The sequence below is a fragment of the Misgurnus anguillicaudatus genome, chromosome 10 (assembly GCF_027580225.2).
Source record: "Misgurnus anguillicaudatus chromosome 10, ASM2758022v2, whole genome shotgun sequence".
NCBI classification, from domain to species: Eukaryota; Metazoa; Chordata; class Actinopteri; order Cypriniformes; family Cobitidae; genus Misgurnus; species Misgurnus anguillicaudatus.
In genome coordinates this window covers 25,026,701-25,048,985 of record NC_073346.2, presented here as the reverse complement: position 1 = coordinate 25,048,985, position 22,285 = coordinate 25,026,701, and the positions used below count along the sequence as shown (strand labels likewise).

Below are 22,285 nucleotides of genomic sequence, written 5' to 3'. Positions count from 1 at the left end.
AGCTGGCGTTTTTGGTCCGTGTTCACTGCCAGCGCCCTGCATTTACGTCTATGCACCAAGATCTTCACTTTGGTAAAGAATGCTGACCTTGCAATGTCACTTTACACTCCGCTGTCTAATCACAGAGGGGCAGGACAAATATCATACCAACAAACCGCATCATACAACAACTGGTAGGGGTGTCACAATTCTCCATATCCTCGATTCAGTTACATTTTTGATTCTAAGGTCACGGTTCGATTCGATTCTCTCTTTTTTTTAAAGAACAGGTTGTTATGCCATTTTTAGACTAGACTTGTATTAAATTATAATATCTGATCTTGAACCCGGAGATGCTCTGCCATGTTAGTCGTGCTGCCAGTGAAAAAAATATAGTACACGCACATACCTGATAAAACAAAACTTCCTATCAGATGAGCATTCCTGTCAGTACTTTTTTAAAAACGCGCTTTTTTGCCATTAGATGGGATTTTGAGACTATACCCCAATAAGTCATGTTTAAATGCTGTTTTCATAACTCTTAAGCAACTGAGATAAGTTGTTGTGAAACTTAAACAGATTTCAGTTCAGAAAAACGACCAGACCTGTCACAGACGCCGCTCCGATGTGCATGCATGCGTGCTCTGATTGAGTTCAGCTGAAGGCGGGAGGCGCTTGCTGTTTTTTGTTTCCCATGTAAAGAGCAGCTCGCGTGGTGTCTCCTGCATCTGCCATGCTATCTTTTAACTGGCTGTAGCTAGCGTAGTTAGCAGAGGTTGACTCGCAGCACTCAAGACGTTTTTGTTTTCCGCTTGGCAGACTGACTGGATTCCATTTTTTAATTCAAAGTTCGAGGTTGTGACTTAATTTCGATCAATTTCAATTTAAAATTGAAATCGTGACACCCTTAACGACTGATAAACAAAACAGAAGTATAATAGCAACCAAAGCACTCAGCCGAAAAAAACGCAGGCAAGCACCAGCAGTTGGTGTGTGCATGGCGTTTAAGCCACGTTGAAACGCTTTGGTGGACACAGGGCCTTAAGGGGGGGTCGCATACCTGACGCCCAGCTCAGCGCCGCACAGCGCCACACAGCACCGCGTTGCGTCTAGGACAACTCAGAGGTATTGTTAACCTGGTTTTAGATCCGCAACTAAAATTTGATAAGCACATAAAGAAGATTTTTAAAACAACCCAAAGTAATCTTAACTGTTTTAAATTAATTAGAAGTTTTATACCGCACCAGGCAGCCCTGCTGTACATGCATGCCATGATTTTTTCTCATATATCGTATTGCATGACAGCATGGGCTCAAGCCACTCCCACTGCAACCAAATGTATACGTTCTGTATACAATAGAGCAATAAAAATAATGGACAAAAAACCAATACGACATCATCACTGTACCATTTTAAAAAAATATAATTTAATGAATTTTGAGAGCTTTAGCAACTTTTGCTTTCTTAAACTAATTTACAAGTGCATTAATCATGTAGCACCTGTGCCACTAAGTTCATTTATTGAGAGACAGAGCAGCACTCGAGTCACTAGGGGTTTTTCAAATCATGACTGTAAAATCCCATTTTGTAGGACCAGTTTTGGTCAGACAACCTTCTCTGTGAAGAGCTCCAAACTCTGGAACTCATTACCATCTGACATTAAGAATGCACTGGATTTTAATGTGTTTACTTCCAGGCTAAAAAACTGGTTAAAAACAAATCAAAGGTGCACTCATTTTTAACTAGTAGGTATGAGCTGTATGTATTTAAACCTTACGGGTAAATTTTATGGGTAAATTTTATTGTGTATGACTAGAGACATGAATTGTCAATATCATGTTTATTTGTTTTAAATAGAAGTAGTATAGTATATGTAAATTCAATTGTATTGTTTTTAGAGCCCAACCAGGGACAGGAGTTGAAAATTAGCATTTGCTATAAACTTTTTATGCAGCACTTTAGTGATAAGCTTGCTTTGACACTATGTATGTTTGCATTGTCCCTGTCAAATAAATAAAATGAATGAATGAAAAGTGCACATTAAATAGCGTGAGCTCAGTCAGATAGCGTCTACTTTAAAATGCAAAATATACGTTAGCAGCCAATGTTAATCGTTAATGATTTGGGACAAATATGATGTTATTTAATGTTAAACTATGTGAGTGGCGCTCAGTGGCGCGACAGGGATTTGAGCAACTTACTAACTGTGCATTCATACCGCCACCGGCGAAAGCGTCAAAGTGGCGGGAAGTCATTCGTTTTTTTAATGAGAGCCGGCGGCGAGCTCTGGCGAGCAGCGGCGCGTCATGTACAGCGTGAGCGTCGAGGAGAGCTGAAATCAGCTCAACTTTATGGTAATGAGCTATGACGCGGTTTGGCGGCAAACAATCGGAAGGCGGAAATGTTCGGCAGCAACCAATCGGAAGGCGGAAACCTTCGCCTAAGAGGAGTTCAGAGAATGCATTCGAGCGTCAAGGCGTCCACTACACCTTTTCAATAGCATTGTTAATAGGGCAGCCAGAGCTTTTATTGACGCTCTCGCCGGTGGCGGTGTAAATGCACAGTTAGTCAAAGCTGTGCGCAGGAGACAGGCGCCACCTGTCGGCGCCGGTGTGCATACTCATAGAAAACAATGTGTTCGATTTTCTTTAGAACGGCGCGGCGCTGACCTACGCGTCTGGTGTGCAACCCCCTTTAGTCACCTAGTCATTCAATCTGCATAAAGTTGATATCCACAAGTACATCAGGTTGCTTTGACACATGTTTGCTTACAGGAATACACCATAATGAGATTTCTTCTTAAATACGTCAACATAACAGATTGATTCAGCCTTATACACAGCTGCTGTCCCTTGAATCATAAATCGCACATATGATACAATATTTTAACATCCTCTAGAGGACATTAAGTATGTGCGAACACCCTGAAAATGTTGAGATGAAGGTTCAATACTATTATCCCATAGAAGTCAATTTTCGACAACAGTCTATTCACCCATCAGCCTCCCGTTAGTGTTATTTAGTTGACAACCACACAGAAGTAATCAGGTGCTCATTGTAATCATTTAGCAGCTGAATTCAGCCAGACAAAGGGCAGAGTGTAGGCCTGCTGTGAGCAGAGAAATAGAAGTCTTTACATCACATTAATGCTCCATGCCAGGAAGAGACATCAGCAGAAAGGCGATCCTCAATGGATGAGTGGGGTCCAGATTCCTTCAGGACCGTGATAATGTGTTCCTGAATCCAGATTAGGAGCATCATTGACTGAGTGCGCTTTGGCCGTCGACCAGAGCATTAACCTCGCCACCAAACGCCCTAATGAAGAAAGATCTGGCTTTGATAACTCGCTCCACATTTTCTATCTTTCCGAATCCCCCCTTGCACTTTCTGCTTCCCACTTTGACCCTCAATCTGCATCTTTCCACCTCATTATGCTTTCCTATCTCTCTCTCGTCCTCTTTGTGCCAGGGAATGAAAGGCAGGAAATCTATTGGGTGCCAAATTCACAGGAGTGGAGGCAAATGGCTGTAGAGAGACAATGCTGCAGGAGAAATACAAGCACATTAGTTCACAGCAGACAGCGTTTCACAGGCCCTGTTCCTCTGCACTATATCACACGGGCCTGCGGGCAAAGGAACGGTAGGAACCCAAACCACAGATGGGAGGTGCAGAAGGGATCATCAGTCTGTCTCTGGTTCCTCCCTCCCTGGAGCACTGCAGCCTTCTGGGAAAAAAGACGCGTGTCCAAACATTGGTGATTTTGATTGGTGGATGGAAAAGCAACGATCGTAACTTATCGTTAGGTGAGGTTTTATTGCTAGACGGAGAAAACAAAAATGTATCATTGGGCTCGAGTGGTGTAAATATGGCTTTACTGTCTTGAAAAGACGTGACCTACAGTAACCAGGGCAAAATTGCAGAATATATGTAAATTAATCACACATTTCTATGTGCTAATATCCTATAAAACTATTATGTGAAAGCATACAGCTATTCATTTGCTAATTCACCGATGACTGTTCTGCTGTCTAAAACACTTTCCTGACTTGCTATGCTGAATAATAAAATAGTCTGAAGAACTATAGCAGAGTCTTTGATGTGCACTATAAAAGCATCGATATGAAATTCTCAGTTTACATTTGTATCGCAGAAGCATGAAGCTTAGCAGGGGTCTCTCTCTCTCTCTCCCCCATATGTGCCTGCGGAGTAGAAGATGACAGCACAGACCATTTTCTGTTATAGTATGAAAGTCTACCTAAGCAAACACTCCTGGGAGCCCTTCATTTTCCAAGTAAGCAATCTCACACTCTTGCACAGCGACACACACACTAACAGATACAAGTGAGCCCTTCATCTCAGTAGCTTGATGTCAAACTTAGCTGTTTATTGCGCTACTAAATTTATAAAAAGCATCTGAGGCGCTCTGTCCAATGAAGATTGACAGGAAGTAAACCGATGGAGGACAAGTTCACAGTTTGTTTCGTTCTGTCAGCAGAAAAGGCTAACATTTAGCATAGTTAACGCCAAACGCTCATGCTGTACAATGTAGCTGACTAATTAGTCATTTGCATCTTTGAAAACTTGTTGACAAACTTCCCACTTGCGGAAACAATCATCCTGTAACAAGTGGAAAACGTCTGTCTTGTTGTTCTTTCAACATGTTCTATGTTGGTGCTTGTCTATGTTGGGTAGATCTGCTATATTTGGCATCCTGTTTTTGCGCTTTTCCCCAGATAATATCATGTACGAACTCACAGGCGTCTATTTTTATTTATGTTTTGGATGCATCAGTGCCGGTTCTCACTTATTTGGTTCCCTTAGCGACTAAAAACACTTTTCACAACTTAGCAGATCTTTTATAAAGTGCAAGACTTGTTAGATCAGCGCGGTACAGTTTTTGTTTAGTGTGCAAAGGTGACTGTGTATAAATACAGACTATAATTAATAATAAAACTCAACTCAACAGGAAACTTTTTACATACCTTATAATCACATTGACGTTTTAATGATAGCTTCTTTTGTGTCCGATGAATTTTAGAGTGGATAGATCATGACAGATGTTTAAAGTGCACCTATTTCATTGCTAAAAATCAAAGTTATTTTATGTTTGTGTGGTTTATGGTTAAAAACACATTATTTTCCACATACCGCACATTTTTTTAGCTACAGATATACTGGTCCTCAAACGCATTGATTTTGTACAAAACTCATCTGAAATGCGTTGTGTCCCTGATTGGCCAGCTTGTCTGTACGTTGTGATTGGCCTGAATACCTCTGACGTCAGCCGGAAATGTGGCGCTCTTTACCATGTTTGAAAGATTCGCTCACAATGCAATGCTGACATGAGTAAACTTACAAGCTGTGAGTCTTAATCAGGAGTAATTATGATAATGTTGGCTTTGTCTACATCACCAATCCCAGGAAATAAACTGTTACCTACAATCTGTGTGTTTGTTGTAGTCCAAGAAAAGAGATTTACGTTGGAGACGATAACTTGTGTCATCGGTTACTCGGTTACTTTGGGGTTTGTACCTTTTGCATATCGTTAACATGTACCAACACACTTCCACACCAAAGGAAATGTAAAATCGTGAATCGGCCCATAGTTGCTCTTTAGGTTTGAAGGTCATGTGGAAGGTGTGATTCAATAGGACTGACCACACTTACTGTAATGGTAGACATAAATGGATGATTTCAGCCTTTTTTACACACAACTATTAAAAGGCGCTTTTTGAAAAAAAACTTCCTTTCCTCACTTTGGTGATAAAAGCACAAAGTCGACTCTTGTCCCCAACCACCTGCAAAACACACAGAATATTCACATTTGTGACCCTGGACCAGCCAATGTATCAATATATCATAAATATATATCATATTTATATCATAAATTATATTAAATATATAGGCTGGTCCAGGGTCACAAATGTGAATATTCTGTGTTTTAATATGCTGCTTTTGGCATATTTGCACACTAACTAATTTAGTTTTATATTACAGTGAACATTTGATCATATTTACTATATATATTTACATGTAACTTTCTACTAAAAGTTTTACAAATGTTAGCTGGTAAATATTTACACAAATTTGTACATTTGCACTACCATTCAAAAGATTAGGGTGCACATTTTGTAATAATAGTAACTCTGGTTTACTATAGGAAATCTGGTTTACTTAAATAGTATCAATAAAGCGTGCCGAACAAGCCCTGAAAAGTGAAGCCAAAACGTGTTGAATCGCCCCCCAGTGAGTGGTCCTAGTACAGGTTATAAACCCCGCCTCCCCCATGTTATTCAATGGGACTAGAGACCAACTTAACAATTGAATTACACTTCAATTATCTTTTTCTGAAGTTGGTTTCTGTCATTTACTGTAGTTTTATCACACTTATGTAAATTCAAATGTTTGTTTTTAAAATAAATTTGTTTTAGTGGTTGACGTCATGATTGACAGCTGTGATATGCGCATTCTGCGAGAGCGAGGGCAGGGTCTTGATTTTGTGGCTTTACTTCCTGCTCACTGCGCAGGACTGGTCCCGAAATCGCTACTGTGCAGACTCCAGACCCAAGATGTCAGCGCCGTATCGGGACACAAGCGGCTTCACGTTTCACCAATGGAAGAGAGCGAACGGGCCTTGTCCATCTTTTTTTACAGTCTATGGTATCAATAGTGTCACTCTTTGCTTAGAAGTTGCAGAAACGTCCTCTTGCCATTTTATCATCCAGATTCATCTCATTATGAGATGCTTTTTGAAACACTATTGAGGGGCTTCCATCTATTCTAGGCTTTAAATGGTTGCATTAAATTCATTATTCAGTCATCCATTTCAAAAATATATCTACATTTCAAATTATTTCTGTGAAAAAAATTACATTTATGTCTACAAAAATAATTTTAAACAAGCAAATTTTAAGCTTAAACCTTCACATCAAAGGTTTTTTAACATCATCATAACAGACCTTTTTGTGAAATAAACTTTTGAATGGTAGTGTATGCATGTCAAAAATTAATGACAGCATCTTAAATCCTCTATTATTGTGCATGTTTGAATGGAAACTCACAAAAAAGCGGCACTGCAGATATGATTTGAATCTGTGCGGTGGCCTTTGATTTAGCCTGTGATTTGCATGTGTGGATAATCTAATATCCCGCCTGTTCACACTCCCTGGAGTCCCTCTGCAAGGACTGACTGACCTTCCTCCACCCACCATTACTCAGCACTTATACACACATACACACACACATGCACACACACACACACACTAACTGTTGTTGTTGACAGCAGTAGGAATAATGGGGACACAATGATTGCTTCTCAGAGCAACTGATTTAAAGAGGTGTTTTTAAGGAGAATACTGAACCCTCGCCTACCTCCATATACAAGCTCCGGTCAAGGGCATTGCAGCTATATTTTATACAGTATACAAGTGAGCAAATCTATATTCAGCAGCTACACAACAGCAACAGACAAAAAAACTGAAGTGAAATAGGAACATAATGCTTTGCCTGATAAAATAAACAGGCTCTTATGATTGATTAAACCCTCCCGCTAGCACTGCCACAGGTGATTATGGGTGACCGTGTTTTCACATGGCTGTTTATTTCAGATTTAAAGCCACTAAAGAGGGACACAAACAGGGACATTAAAATGTGTGGTTGATTCTGTGTGTTGGAAGATTGGAGTTTATGAGACCGTGGGTCAGTACAGAACGTCTCGGTTACGGATGTAACCCTCGTTCCCTGAAGGAAGGGAACGGAGACGTCACGTCGTGACCGACGAATTGGGAACTCGCATAGAGAGACCAATCAGCTTCGCTTGTATGTAAAAGAGCCAATGAATGTTGGCATGCAGTATTTGCATAATGCTGGCTCCACCCCGCCAGGTGGGTATAAATGCCAGCAGCAGACTGCATTCAGTAGTTTTTCGCTGAGGAGCCATCTAAAAGGCCGGCCGACTCAGCAATGGTACAGCGGCCGTGGCGACGGGACGTGACGTCTCCGTTCCCTTCCTTCAGGGAACGAGGGTTACATCCGTAACCGAGACGTTCCCTTTCAGTCGGTCACTACGACGTCACGTCGTGACCGACGAATTGGGAATCCCTACCAAAACGCCACGGAAGGCTGTCCCTTCCAGTGCCCTGCATTAACCTTTCACCCCTTTACGTAAGTGAAACCTGGGTCTATGCAGAGGAGGCCGGTCACTGCTGTTCCAACCCACTCAGTAACCACTAGGCACCACTGGGAGCGTTCCCGCTGGCGGTAGCAGAGAACACTGCGGAAGCCACATCCCATAAAGGTTTCTTAGGCGGCATATTACGATATGGAATAACCGCATAGGGCTTTCTGCATATCAAAAAATCTCTGGGGTGGCTATCTAATGAGACTACACCTATACAGAGACTGCAGACTTACAGTCTGCTGAGGGAAAAATGTGGGATTGAATTAGCTCCACAGACATTACACACATGGGATCCCCTGTCTAGGGGTCGCTCATATGGACGCCAAAGCTCAACACAGGTTTTCAAGAATTCATCTGATGCAAAGCCGACATCAAACGCTCCGCCACGTCTGATTATCATGGGCGTTGGAGGAAGTACCAAACTCTACCAAAACATCTCTTTGGGATTTATGGCACCGATATAACGCCATACCGGCAAGGCAAGCTGACACATGAACCTGGGGCTCCCAGTGTCTCTACCTATTAGAGGTGAGTACACAGGAGGAAACCGGTTCAACACGAACACTATAAAATCTAGTGAAGGTATTGGGTGTCGCCCAGCCCGCAGCCCTGCAAATGTCTGTCAGCGAGGCGCCACGCGCCAGCGCCCAGGAAGACGCTATGCTCCTAGTGGCATGCGCCCGTAACCTGAGCGGGCACGGGAGGTCTTGCGATTGATACGCAAGGGAAACGGTGTCCACTATCCAGTGTGACAGCCTCTGCTTGGAGACAGCTTTTCCCTTCTGCTGTCCTCCGTAACAGACGAAGAGCTGGTCTGAGGTCCTAAAGCTTTGCGTTCGGTCCACGTACAGTCGCAAAGCGCGGACGGGACACAGCAAAGCTAATGCTGGGTCTGCCTCCTCCGGGGGCAGTGCTTGCAGAGTCACCACCTGATCTCTGAAAGGAGTGGTGGGAACTTTGGGCACATAGCCAGGCCTGGGTCTCAGTGTAACACTGGAGTCAGCAGGCCCGAACTGTAGGCACGACTCGTCGACCGAGAAAGCGTGCAGGTCCCCTACCCTCTTTATCGAGGCCAATGCGAGTAGGGTCAAAGTTTTCATAGAAAGAAACTTGACATGCGCTGACTGCAGAGGCTCGAAGGGGGCGTCCTGGAGAGACTTTAACACCACGGACAGATCCCAAGAGGGTATGGAGGGGGGACGGGATGGATTCAACCTCCTCGCCCCCCTAAGAAACCTGATGACCAGGTCGTGCTGACCGACCGACCTGCCTGCTATAGGGGCATGGTAGGCGGAGATTGCCGCAGCATAGACCTTAATGGTGGAGGGGGACAGCCTCCTCTCCAACCGGTCCTGCAAAAAAGAAAGCACGACACCGATCGGGCAATCCTGGGGGTTCTCTTGCTGAGAGGAACACCATTCGACGAACAGGTTCCACTTCAGTGCGTAAGCCTGTCTAGTAGACGGTGCACGCGCCGAAGCAATAGTGTTTGCTACCTGCATGGGTAAACCACTCAAAACCTCCGCGTCCCGTCCAAAGACCACACGTGGAGATTCCACAGGTCCGGGCGCGGGTGCCATATTGTGCCGCCTCTCTGAGAAAGAAGATCCTTCCTCAGGGGAATTCGCCAGGGAGGGGCTGTCGCGAGAAGCACCAGCTCTGGAAACCACGTCCTCGTGTGCCAGTATGGGGCCACAAGGAGGATCCGCTCCTCGTCTTCCCTGACTTTGCACAACGTTTGTGCAAGAAGGCTCACTGGGGGAAACGCGTATTTGCGAAGACCCCGAGGCCAGCTGTGTGCCAGTGCATCCGTGCCGAGGGTTCCCTCGGTCAGGGAATAAAACAGCTGGCAGTGGGAGGTTTCTGGAGACGCAAACAGGTCTACCTGTGCTGCTCCGAACCGTCTCCAAATCAGCTGAACCACGCGGGGGTGAAGTCGCCACTCTCCGGGGCTCACCGCTCGTGATAGCTCGTCGGCCGCACGATTGAGAACACCCGGAATATGAATGGCACGAAGGGACCTCAGATGCTTCTGACTCCACAAAAGGAGATGGCGGGGGAGCTGTGACATGCGACGGGAGCGTACACCACCCTGATGGTTGATGTAGGCAACGGTCGCTGTATTGTCTGTACGGACTAAAACATCTTTGCCCTGTAACGCGCTCTTGAGGCGGACCAGAGCAAGATACACCGTCCACAGCTCGAGGCAGTTGATATGCCAGTGCAGTTGGGGCCCCGTCCAAACACCTGAAACTGCACGCCCCTTGTAGGTGGCGCCCCAGCCCGTGGCCGAGGCATCCGTGAAGACCACAGCATGCCTGGAGACCTGTTCCAAGGGCACGCCTGCCCGGAGAAAGGAAGGGTCTGACCACGGGCGAAGGGTGTGACGGCACGCTGGTGTGACTTGCACCCGGTGTGTGCCGGTGCGCCACGCCCATCTCGGAATTCGGCCGAGCAGCCAATGCTGAAGCGGTCTCATATGGAGCAGTCCGAGCGGTATCACAGCCGCCGCCGCTGCCATATGCCCCAGGAGCCTCTGAAACATTTTCAGGGGGACCGCCGTCTTGTGATCTAACGAACTCAAGCACCTGAGCATTGACTGAACACGTTCCTCTGTGAGACGTGCTGTAAGTTCGACCGAATCCAAAATCATACCGAGATAAGAGATCCTCTGCGTGGGGCAGAGTTTGCTCTTTTCCCAGTTGACCCGTAGACCCAGGCGGGCAAGATGCCTGAGCACCATGTCCCTGTGTTCGCAAAGCTGCTCTCGAGTCTGTGCTACTATGAGCCAGTCGTCGAGGTAAGCAAGGATGCGAATGCCATGTTCCCTGAGGGGAACAAGGGCACCCTCCGCGACCTTTGTGAAGACACGGGGGGACAGGGAGAGCCCGAAGGGCAGGACTTTGTACTGATATGCTCGCCCCTCGAACGCAAAGCGGAGAAAAGGCCTGTGTCGGGGGAGTATCGAGACATGAAAGTACGCGTCCTTCAGGTCGATGGCTGCAAACCAATCCCCTGGACGGATGCATTGAAAAATGCGTTTCTGCGTTAACATTTTGAACGGCAGTTTGTGAAGTGCACGGTTCAAAGTACGCAGGTCGAGGATCGGTCGTAACCCACCGCCTTTCTTGGGTACTATGAAGTAGGGGCTGTAAAACCCCGACCTCATGTCGGCTGGAGGGACCGGCTCTATCGCGTCCTTCGCCAGAAGGACAGCGATCTCCGCACGCAAGACGTGGGCATCTACATCTTTCACCGTGGTGAAGAGGACGCCCGCAAACTTGGGGGGACGCCGGGCGAACTGGATCGCGTAGCCGAGTCTGATGGTGCGCAGAAGCCACCGCGACGGGCTGGGGAGCTCTGACCAGGCTTCCAGGTACCGTACGAGCGGGACTAGAGGCACCACAGACGTACCCACAGTGGGGCAGCCAAGCGAAGCCGAGATGCCCACTGCGGTGCGCTGTGTAGGCGCCCGTGAGGGGACAGGCGAGCGTATGGGAACACTCGGTCGGCTCCGCTGTTGGACGGCGGGGCAGCGAGGATGCCCGTGCACGTCCGCTGGCGAAGGAGGAATGAGCGGGCGGGTTGGCTCCAGAGGGCCACCCAGCATGCTCATCACTCTCTGATAACCTGGAGAAGGAATAGGAAATTGCTCTTTTGGTGAAGTTGTGGGTGCCGGCTGAAAAGCCGGCTGAACAGAAATTAACTGTAACAAAAGATTCTCCACCCGGCCCTCCTCCGGGGGAGGGAGCAGTGCGGTCACCGTCTCCCCAAGAGCAGTCCTCGCCATCTCCAGGTGGCCCGTCTCAGGGCCGCTTACCTCTGTGCTACTTCCCAGGGTTCACGGGAGCCTGGACGGGCGGGGCGCCCTGCCGACGACCGGATCCACGACGCCGCTTAGGTCGCTGCTGGGGCGGCGCGGGACCGGAGGCAGCCGCCGGTGGACGCCCTCGGCGGGAAGCAGGCTGAGGCGCTGCCACTGGCGCAGTGATGGTAGCAGCAGGCTGACGCCGAGGCAGGATGTGACGGATCGCCTCAGTCTGCTTCTGTGCGGCCGAAAACTGCTGGGCGAAGCTTTCGACCGCATCGCCGAAGAGGCCGGCCTGGGATATGGGGGCATTCAAGAACCGTGTCTTGTCCGCCTCGCTCATATCAGCCAGGCACAGCCAGAGATGGCGCTCCTGGACCACCATGGTGGACATCGCATGCCCAACAGCCTGTGCGGTGACCTTGATCGCCCGTAGCGCCAGGTCGGTAGCCGCACGCAGTTCTTTAAGTGCTGTCTGGTCGTGACCACCCTCGTGCAGGTCCTTCAGTGCCTTAGCCTGATGGACCTGGAGCAGCGCCATGGCGTGCAGGGCTGAGGCCGCTTCCCCACAGGCCCTGTAAGCAGCTCCCGTCAAAGCGGACGAGTACTTACAAGCCCGCGAGGGCAGGGATGGCTTATCCCTCCACGAGGCAGCAGTGGCTGGACACAATTGCATCGCAACCGACCGCTCCACGGTTGGAATAGCCGTATACCCCTTGGCGGCCCCGCCGTCGAGAGTGGTGAGGGGGGAAGGCTTACAAGGCCGGTTACGGGAGGCGAAAGGAGCCGTCCACGACCTCGTAAGCTCCTCATGCACCTCGGGAAAGAAAGGAACCGGGGCGGAGCAGGATGGACCAGCGCGAGCCGCCCCGAGAAACCAATCGTCGAGGCGAGACGGTTCAGGTGGTGGAGGTGGAGTCCAATCCAAGCCGACCGTCTCAGCCGCCCGAGCGAGCATGGCAGCCATCTCCGGATCTGACTCGGTTTGCGCTACGAGCCCCGACGGCGGCAGCGGGTCCGAGCCGGCATCCGAGAGTGACTGCCCACCCTCCGATGCTGCGACCGACATACGGTCCTCATCGGGAGAGCCGAAGGATAGGTGTGGTACACTCGGTCCACTACCTCCCTCCGAACTCTCAGCTGGCAGCGGAGCTGAAGAGTGAGAGGACCCGGAAGGTTGGTTCCCTGCGGGGAGCACTCCCACTGTCACCCGTGGCAGCCCGGAGCTCGTCGACACCGAACGAGGCAGCGGGACGGGGGGCGTCTTACCCATGATATAAGACAGCCTAGTCTTCAGCTCCGAGATGGTCATCTTCCCACAATGGGAACATGAACCATCCACGAACGCTGCCTCAGCGTGTGTAACACCCAGACACGAGAGGCAGCGATCGTGACCATCCGACGGTCCCATATATCGACCGCATCCAGCAGCACACGGACGGAACGCCATCTTTAAAAAGACGCGAAACCGCCCGTGGAGCACAGAGAAATGTAGTCTTTAAAAAGACACAAATCACTGTGCAGCTCTTTTTGTGAGGAAACTACTCTTTTAGTGCAGATGGAAGATGAAGCACACAGGGGAACAGTAACCACACGCTCTGGTTTTAAACTCAAAATGAACGCAGGCAGTGGAAGCCGCTGTAGCGCTGTCACGCCAACTACCACGCACAGGTTCCTACTAAATAACACACACACAAGTTGCTTCTGACTCAGCAGTGCAAAGCTGATGGCTCCGAAGCGAAAAGCCACTGAATGCAGTCTGCTGCTGGCATTTATACCCACCTGGCGGGGTGGAGCCAGCATTATGCAAATACTGCATGCCAACATTCATTGGCTCTTTTACATACAAGCGAAGCTGATTGGTCTCTCTATGCGAGTTCCCAATTCGTCGGTCACGACGTGACGTCGTAGTGACCGACTGAAAGGGAACGTTGTTTGTGGGGACCAAATGTCCTTACATGTAAAGTAAACCTGACATCACCTTCATTGTGTGGACCAGCCAACAGTCCCCATGAGGAAAATGTCTAAATTAGTCATTTCAAGTCTGGTGTGGAATCATCATGCAAATATAGCACAAAACTTTTAAGTAACTGACGTTGAAATGCGCTATATTCAGACTATATTCCAAATTAAAGCTCACATAGCACACGCTGTTTCTGCCTTTCTGATGTTAATCTGGAGTACCTATAGAGTAGTATTACATCCTTTATATCTCCGAAGAGTCTTTAGTTTAATCAGATTTCTAAAAGAAAGATTAGCTGTACCGAATCTTTCCGATAACGTACGATAAAATGAAGAAGGAGGAGTTACTACCGCGGGAGGAGCGAGTACGAGTCATGCAGCACTATACAACACTGTTCAACTTATGATTCACTACATGTTTGTGTCATTTATATAATATGCACACGCCTATTTCCAACATAAGACAGAAGTCTTACTTACTGCATGCAACTCAATACCCGGTTGGGACTTTTCAATGAAATCCAGCGTTAAACAAACACACACACAAAACTCAGCTGCTACCCCGGATAATAAACTATTATCCATTGTTTCCATAAAGCTGGCTTTCTTCTCCTAACATCCAAAAACACACTTCTTCTTTCATGCCATTGTTGAGTTTTGAAATTATACAAAGCTGTCGCGTGATGTGATGTTTGCAAGTTCTAGCGTCTCCCGCTGATTGACGGGTGGGCAGGTTCTCCGGGGGAAGTGCCCATAAAAAGAAGTGATACCTATAGAAACCCCTGAATGTCAGCTGGACCTGTAATCGAAAAAAACTTTCCGAAACTTGTACGAACCCTGGCGAAGTGCAATTGGCACAGAAATACTCTGTAACACGCCCAACTGCTTTTTTGACACTTTGCGTTTAGCATGAGGAAACAATTCCATAACTGTGTTAATAAGTCAGAATGGATGAAATACCATTGAACCACCCCTTTAACAAAGATGATACAAGGACAAAGATAGCAATGTTACTTTAAAATGGCACCCCCCATAATGCGACCCATTTTGTATTAGATAAAACTGCTTTTATTTTGTCGCTGATACAACTGGAGGGTTCATGTCATCCGAGGGTACACAATTTCCCCCAAACAAAAAATTAAAACCACTATTCATTCTTTTATGCATTTAACTTTTAAATGAAGAAAGAATTGCAGAGTGCACCTTTTAAACCTGCCCTGCCCATCCACTCCTCAACAGATGTGGCCAAAATGAACCTGCCTAATGCAATTACAGAGCAGCTGTTGCATCCAGATATCACAAAGGTGCATATGAGCAACTGGGTGAGTAAGTGTGTGTGTGTGTGTGTGTGTGTGTGTGCGCGCGCGTGTGCGTGCGTGCGTGCGTGTACTAGAGGAAGAATCAGTATACATAACCATGCAAGCGGTGGCCTCAGCAGGCTGAAATTGGATTAGTGTCAGGCTTGATAAGACACAGGACAGTAAAGGGAAGAGTGAGGAATTGAAGAAAAGAGAATCGGCTATAGTAATTTTATTTCCAGATCAGGTGGCTGAAGGTATAAAGGCAGTGCTATTTTGCTCAGCACAGTAAATGGAATATTCATCCACTGATTCTCTCTTTCTCTCTCTGTATTTCCTTGCACTCTTTATTCCTTCTGCATTGTACTAGATGTCATTCAAATACTGTTATCTTGTGTCCCAACCAATGGCTTGGAGCTGTGGACTAGCAGGACTAACAGGAAGTGCTAGACAGCACTGGCTTTTGGTTGACCTAAGGCAGTAGTTTTCAAACTGGGGGGGATGTTGCCAGGGGGGGCCCAGTTTTATGAAATTTTATAAAATACATTAATTTATCATGAATTCTGTGTAATAAAACCTAAAAAAATAAGGCTACTAACCAACAGCACTACTTTGTATACTTTAATATGTTTTGTCTAATTAAAATGTTAAGTTTCAGAACAAAATTGTCATAAATTTACTTTGGGGAGTCGCAAAGGAATGCACCGTACACAAGGGGGGCCGCACGCTGAAAAAGTTTGAGAACCACTGACCTAAGGAGTTATGATGTTATCATTGGTAAAAAAAAGGCCTAGTTTAAGGAAGCATCATGTATTTCAGCTAAAAAATCCAGGTTAGACCAGCAACTGGTTAATAGGGCTGTGTATCGCCAACAATTCCCCGATACGATACGTATCCCGATACAAGGGTCCCGATACGATGTGCATCCCGATACAAGACTATTTTGAATTACATTTTTTGTTCAGACTTTTGTAACATAATTATTATTATTATCTGTTTATTGTACATTGAATAAGCAGTGTTGTAACAGTTGTGTTTTTGCCATTCATTTATTAGCTTTTGGGGTCACATAGAAATGCTTAAAATCCCAGAGTTAGTACTTATGTTTTTTAAAGCAGTTTTACAAAGGTAGTGCCTTACTCTAGGCATTATATTTGTCTCTCATTTAATTATTTTATATCTTTGAACATATCTATAAACATCCAGTCAGAGTTAATACTATTTAGTAGAAATCAGATTATTAATGTGACAGCTATAGTTTGAAGTTCTGTATCTCTAGACGTACACTTTTCACATGCAAATCTTTGTTCTTCTCAAATGGGTTAGTACTGTTTTATAAGAGAGTGGCTAATAAAGCCCTTTGCTGTAGTATAGGCTAAGATATCTGCGCTTTCATACTGAACTCATTCATTTTAAATATGCGCGCAAGCGAGAAAGAGAGAGAGCGCGAGTACGCGGCTCGCTATGCAGACACGTGCGCCAGCGAGACAGACACGCAAAGTGAAACTATACCCCGCTACCTTAACTCTACGTACTCCACGGGACACATGCGTCCTTTCCATATGGATCAACAGCGTTTTTCTTCACGTTACTTTCAAAAGTGCATCCGAATCGATACGGAAGGTGCTGTATCGATGCGCGCATCGTCATGCGTCCATGACGATGTATCGTCGTATCGATATTTTGAACACAGCACTACTGGTTAATGCAAATTTATTTGGTAAACCCGCTCTGGCATCATAAGCTTTCTCATGAGGGTTCCTGAGCAACACTTTAAATTTAAAATAGGTTATTTTTAACCCAACGCTGGGTAAATATTAGACAGAACACATGTTAAATTAATAAATAAACCTATCCTGGTTGTTTCAATGCAATGCTGGGTTGTTGTTTATTTATAACCCAACATATGTTCTTATCAATATTTACCCAGCATTGGGATAAAAATAACCCAGTAGAGTTTAGAGTAAAGAAAGAGCTGCTGGTTAAACTTGTTAAATCCAACTATCCTTTTCTGGTACTTTCCATTTTTTTTGTGATTTGTACACTAGGGTAAGTAACTTTAGTAGAAAGTACTTGATATGGACATAAATGTAATGTGGAGTGTATCCAAGGACATCAATAAGCTTTATACACCAACCCACGCTTACCATCTATCAGCTCTATAGAGTGTGAAGTGTTTTGGCTGAATCTGTTTTCTGACCCCTATTTAAATGTCAGTACAGCTTTATATATATTATAAGGCTATTACTGTAAGTTGATAAGTCCTCTTTTACTGAACTGTTAAATTGGTAAAAGAAGAAGAGCCACAGGCGTTCTCAAAAAAGTCTGTTTCTTATACGCTAAAAACATGCTGACAAACAGAATACTGGATCAATTTGTTCAAAACAGTTTTGTGTCCAAACTGAAGTCTGTCATACGCTTCTATGTTTGCTTTGAGAAATATCATTTTATACATTTCTAGAACCTTTATAATTCACTAAATGTTTGATGTTAGAACTTCTGTAGGTCCTTTCTGTGTGTTTACAGCCTGTATGCACTTTGTAGTTTTAAAATTATGTTAATGTTGTTTCTTCCACCAGAATGTTTAGCAAACTTTGCTGTAATAATCTAACTAAGGATGCATAACGATTAATCGTGATTAATCTATAGCTGAATAAAAGGTTTTGTTTACATCATACAGTATGAACTGTGTATAATAATTATGCATATATACTGTAAATATGCACCCATGCAAGTATAATTTTAGGAAAACATATATATTTATATACTAAGTATTTATATTTATATATATATAATAGAAATTAAACATAAATAACACATATGAATATACACATGTAAACATTTCTTAAATACATGCATGTGTGCATATATATATATATATATATATATATATATATATAATTATTATACACAGTTCACACACATAATATGATGTAAACAAAAACTTTTATTCTGCTAAAGATTAATCCCTAAATCTAACCATTGAATTCTAAAGTAGCACCAGAAATGGCTTTAAAAACTAACATTTACCCCTTTTTCTATCACGTCTGAATTAAAAATATTATTAAAATACAAATGTTAGTTTTTTTGTATACAGTACAGTGTTCATTATGTTTTACAGGTGTCAACAAAAACATATTGTATTATGGTAATGTGATGTTTGAGAAGCCATGTGTATACAAATAAAGGAAGATTACAATCACACTTTACGAGAGGTGTCTCTATCATCCCCATAATACAATATTGCAAATGATTTAGCGATACATAATGGCACCAGATAAGAGTGATTTTTTTCATGAATCACAGCACACACAAAATAAAATGCTACGGTCCCACTACACCCTCCACCAAGCATAACTGAATTGAGCATTGTGTTATCAATAATTTCATTAAAATGCAATTTAAGAACTATTGGCTTTGCAGATGCCTTAAAAGTGATAAATGATTTTGCACAACCACAATCATAGGCAAAAAAATATTAAAACCATAAGTCATATTCATATTGTAGCAACAATCCATTGTATGGGTTAAAATTATCGATTTTTTAATGCCAAAAATCATTAGTATATTAAGTAAAGAGCATGTTCCATGAAGATATATATTTTTTTTCTACTGTAAATATATCAAAAATGTATTTAGTATTATGTTTTGCTAAGGCCTTAATTTGGGCAAATTTAAAGGATATTTTCTCAATTTTTCTTTTGCACCCTCAGACTGCAGATTTTCAAATAGTTGTATCTATCTTGGCCAAAGTTGTATACTTTCGTAACAAACCATACACCCATGGAAAGCTTGATGCATAAATCTCAATTTCCAAAAATTGCCCCTTGATCTGGTTTGTGGTCCTGGGTCGTATCTTTTAGATCTCAAAATGAAATTATTATAAGCATTTAATACTTGTAGATTTAACTTAAACTTTACATATCAACTTCATTAATAGACAAAATTGTTAAGGGCAGTGTGTGAATTGTGGAGTGAGAGGAAAAGAGATGGGAAACAGACAGCTTCAACTATGGGGCATAATAGCTTCTGGCTTGTCTGCCAAGAGATTTCCATTTCCAAAACGTGTGAATTATCCACAATGCTTTTGTATGGTCACGTTCCTATTAAATAAGCTGCAGACTCGATGCTTATCTTCTCCGACAGGGAACACACAAATCATTTGCCAAATAGTGAGTTCATATTTGAAAATGTGGCAATATTTCGGTGAACTCATTCTGGTGGTAAATACGCACACTCATTGAATTAACATTTATGAGGGAATACATATTAGATATGATGGAGATATTTGTATTCTTTCCTTCGACCGCGGGTCCTGAAAGAGTCTTGACTCATTATTCATGAAATCCATCAGGGCCAGACCACAGGATTTGTTGCCGTGTAATAATATTAATATTTTTGTAATATTTTTACCGTAATGCAAACATGACTCATCCATTGCTTTTGAGTAGACTCAGGCAAAACCTAAACTACACAAGCACTACACAAGTATAAACAGGTTCACAGCACCCGCTGGAGGTCATGAGACTGTACTTTCGAGATCCAAAAATTCAAGAACATTATGAAACAACAAATCGTATGTATTTTTAACCTGACATAACATCACAAATATTCTGAAGGTTTTCAGAGCATTGACTTTGGAGACATAAGCATGCTGTCTTCCCACACATGCACGCACACACATTCACCTATGCTGTTTTTAAACACACACAAAGTATCCACTGAAAGCTCCCGGTTTGCCTCACAGATAGGCGACTTGGGATTTTAGAGAGACGAATCACAACGCTAAAATGCTAATGCAAACAAATGATAGTGGTATTTGTTATTCAGAATCTCAGAGGCAAAAGTACCTCACTAGACAGCAACTAGATGAATGTTCAGAAGTGCAGACCTGCATATGTAAACAACGGCAAAGCAGTCATTACAGTATAATATATGTGTGTATACATTGCAACAAGACAACAAATATTAGAGATCAATATGTCTTAAAGGGGACATTTCACAAGGCTTTTTTAAAATGTGAAATAAATCTTTGGTGTCCGCAAAGTACGTATGTGAAGTTTTAGCTCCAAATACCATATAGATTATTTATTAAAATTGCCACTTTGTAAGTGTGAGCCAAAAAGTGTCATTTTGGGTGTGTCCTTTAAAATGCAAATGAGCTAATCTCTGTTCTAAATGGCAGTGCTGTGGTTGGATAGTGCAGATTAAAGAGCGGTATTATCCCCTTCTGACATCACAAGGGGAGCCAATTTCAGTGATCTATTTTTTTACATGCTTGCAGAGAATGGTTTACCAAAACTAAGTTACTGGGTTGTTCTTTTTCACATTTTATAGGTTGATCCAAGCACTGGGGACCCAATTATAGCACTTAAACATGGAAAAGTCTGATTGTCCTGATATGTCCCCTTTAAAATAAATTACTCTGTCAAAATGTCAATGTTAAATTAATTCAGACACAATGTCAAAGCAGTATTGACTTTCTACTCATGTGGAATAAAATATTTGAAGAAGCTGTTGCCGATGCAGTTCAGGTTCAGTTCATAGTGTCCATGACTGTTGTCGAAAAAATCCACACAGCAAAGTGACTTAGTTAGGTCCTAAATTCCATTTCTACTAAAGCACGGAAGAGACTGAAATTAAAGTCATTATTCACTGATAATCTTTCCCACCAGTGAGCTAAAAACAAAAGAATCAGAGTCAATGATGATTTCAACTTTCATGCTCAGTTTTGTGAAAAAAAATTGTTCATTTGGGGATCCGAATCATCCAGCCAAAAGAACATTTCATCTCGGTGAGCTCGATTACTTGCAAATCAGGCTTAAAATTGTGTAGTGTGAACTTGTGGCATAACACATAACGTAGTTGCCAACATGTAGCCTATGCTTACATCTGTAACAATGTCATACATCAAAACGCAACTCTCTTGCTTGTCTTCATTCATTATTTCTTATGTTGTGTTTACTAAATAATTTTATTTAAATTAAAATGTATTAAATTTAGTGCAGCATCAGTAATGCATTACCTGCATGCTTCACCAAAAATAGTAGATCACCCAGATACTATATGTACTATACTAAATACTATATTATAATACTATACCAGATACTATACTAAATACTAATATTTAGGACAGATATTATGCTAATTAGAATGAATGATTCACAACCCCAACTGAAGCTATATGGAAAAAGCTAGTGTAAAAATGCATTTTAAAAATGCCGTGCTTCACAAAAAAGGAAAAAGGCTTACAAATTCAGAACAAAAGAGTTAATTCTGACAGATGTGATGATCTATTAATTGTTGTTACTTATGGGTATGATCCTCATTTCTAAGAATAAAGAAAGGGAGTAGCCTATATGTGTGAGAGGATGATAATGTGCTCACAGGGTTCTATTGGGTGACTTTATAAATAAAATTGTCCTTCCTGAAAGCAACAGGAACATAATTCACACTTCTCAGGTTTGTCTCACACGGAGCGCTAATTGCACTCATATTTCCATTAGACTTACATGGTACATGTTAATGCATTCGCACAAGTGAGCATGTATGTGCACATTATGTGTAGGATAAAAATAATGTAAGCTGATTAATTGTGTTCCAAGGCTTCATCAAAAATGAGTAATGTCACAATGAAGTGCAAAAACACAGTCTTGCTGTTTTCTGCGTTGACAGTAGCGTTAAGGATGATGTGTCAACATTGGCCCCTAGTGTGCACTTGCGGTAATGCATCACAGTAAAATAAAAATAAAAACATTTTAGTGAGCAGTTTATAGAGAAACATTTTGTTTGGCTAAGTATATCTTACCTTTAAAGTTACTTATAATTATTTATAATTTACAATAATACAAATTAATACACATGAATATAAGCAAAATGCATGTATTTCACATGGGTTCTTTTTTGGCAGTTTGAACAATAGGAGCTATTTCCATTTGCTTCTGCTCTTATCCCAATGTTTAAGGAGGCACTACGTCATCAGGGATTTAGGTACCCAAGTAAACACAAAGACACCAAACCCCATTTCCCAGCAATGTCATACAAGTTTTATGTACTATA

At 43.4% G+C, this 22,285-nt stretch overlaps 1 protein-coding gene across 2 annotated transcripts in view; it reads right to left on the bottom strand.

Moving 5' to 3' along the window:
• Nucleotides 1-22,285, bottom strand: part of sema6cb (semaphorin 6Cb) — a 354,388-nt gene that overhangs the window by 303,295 nt on the left and 28,808 nt on the right. The gene's annotated exons all lie outside the window — the stretch shown is intronic.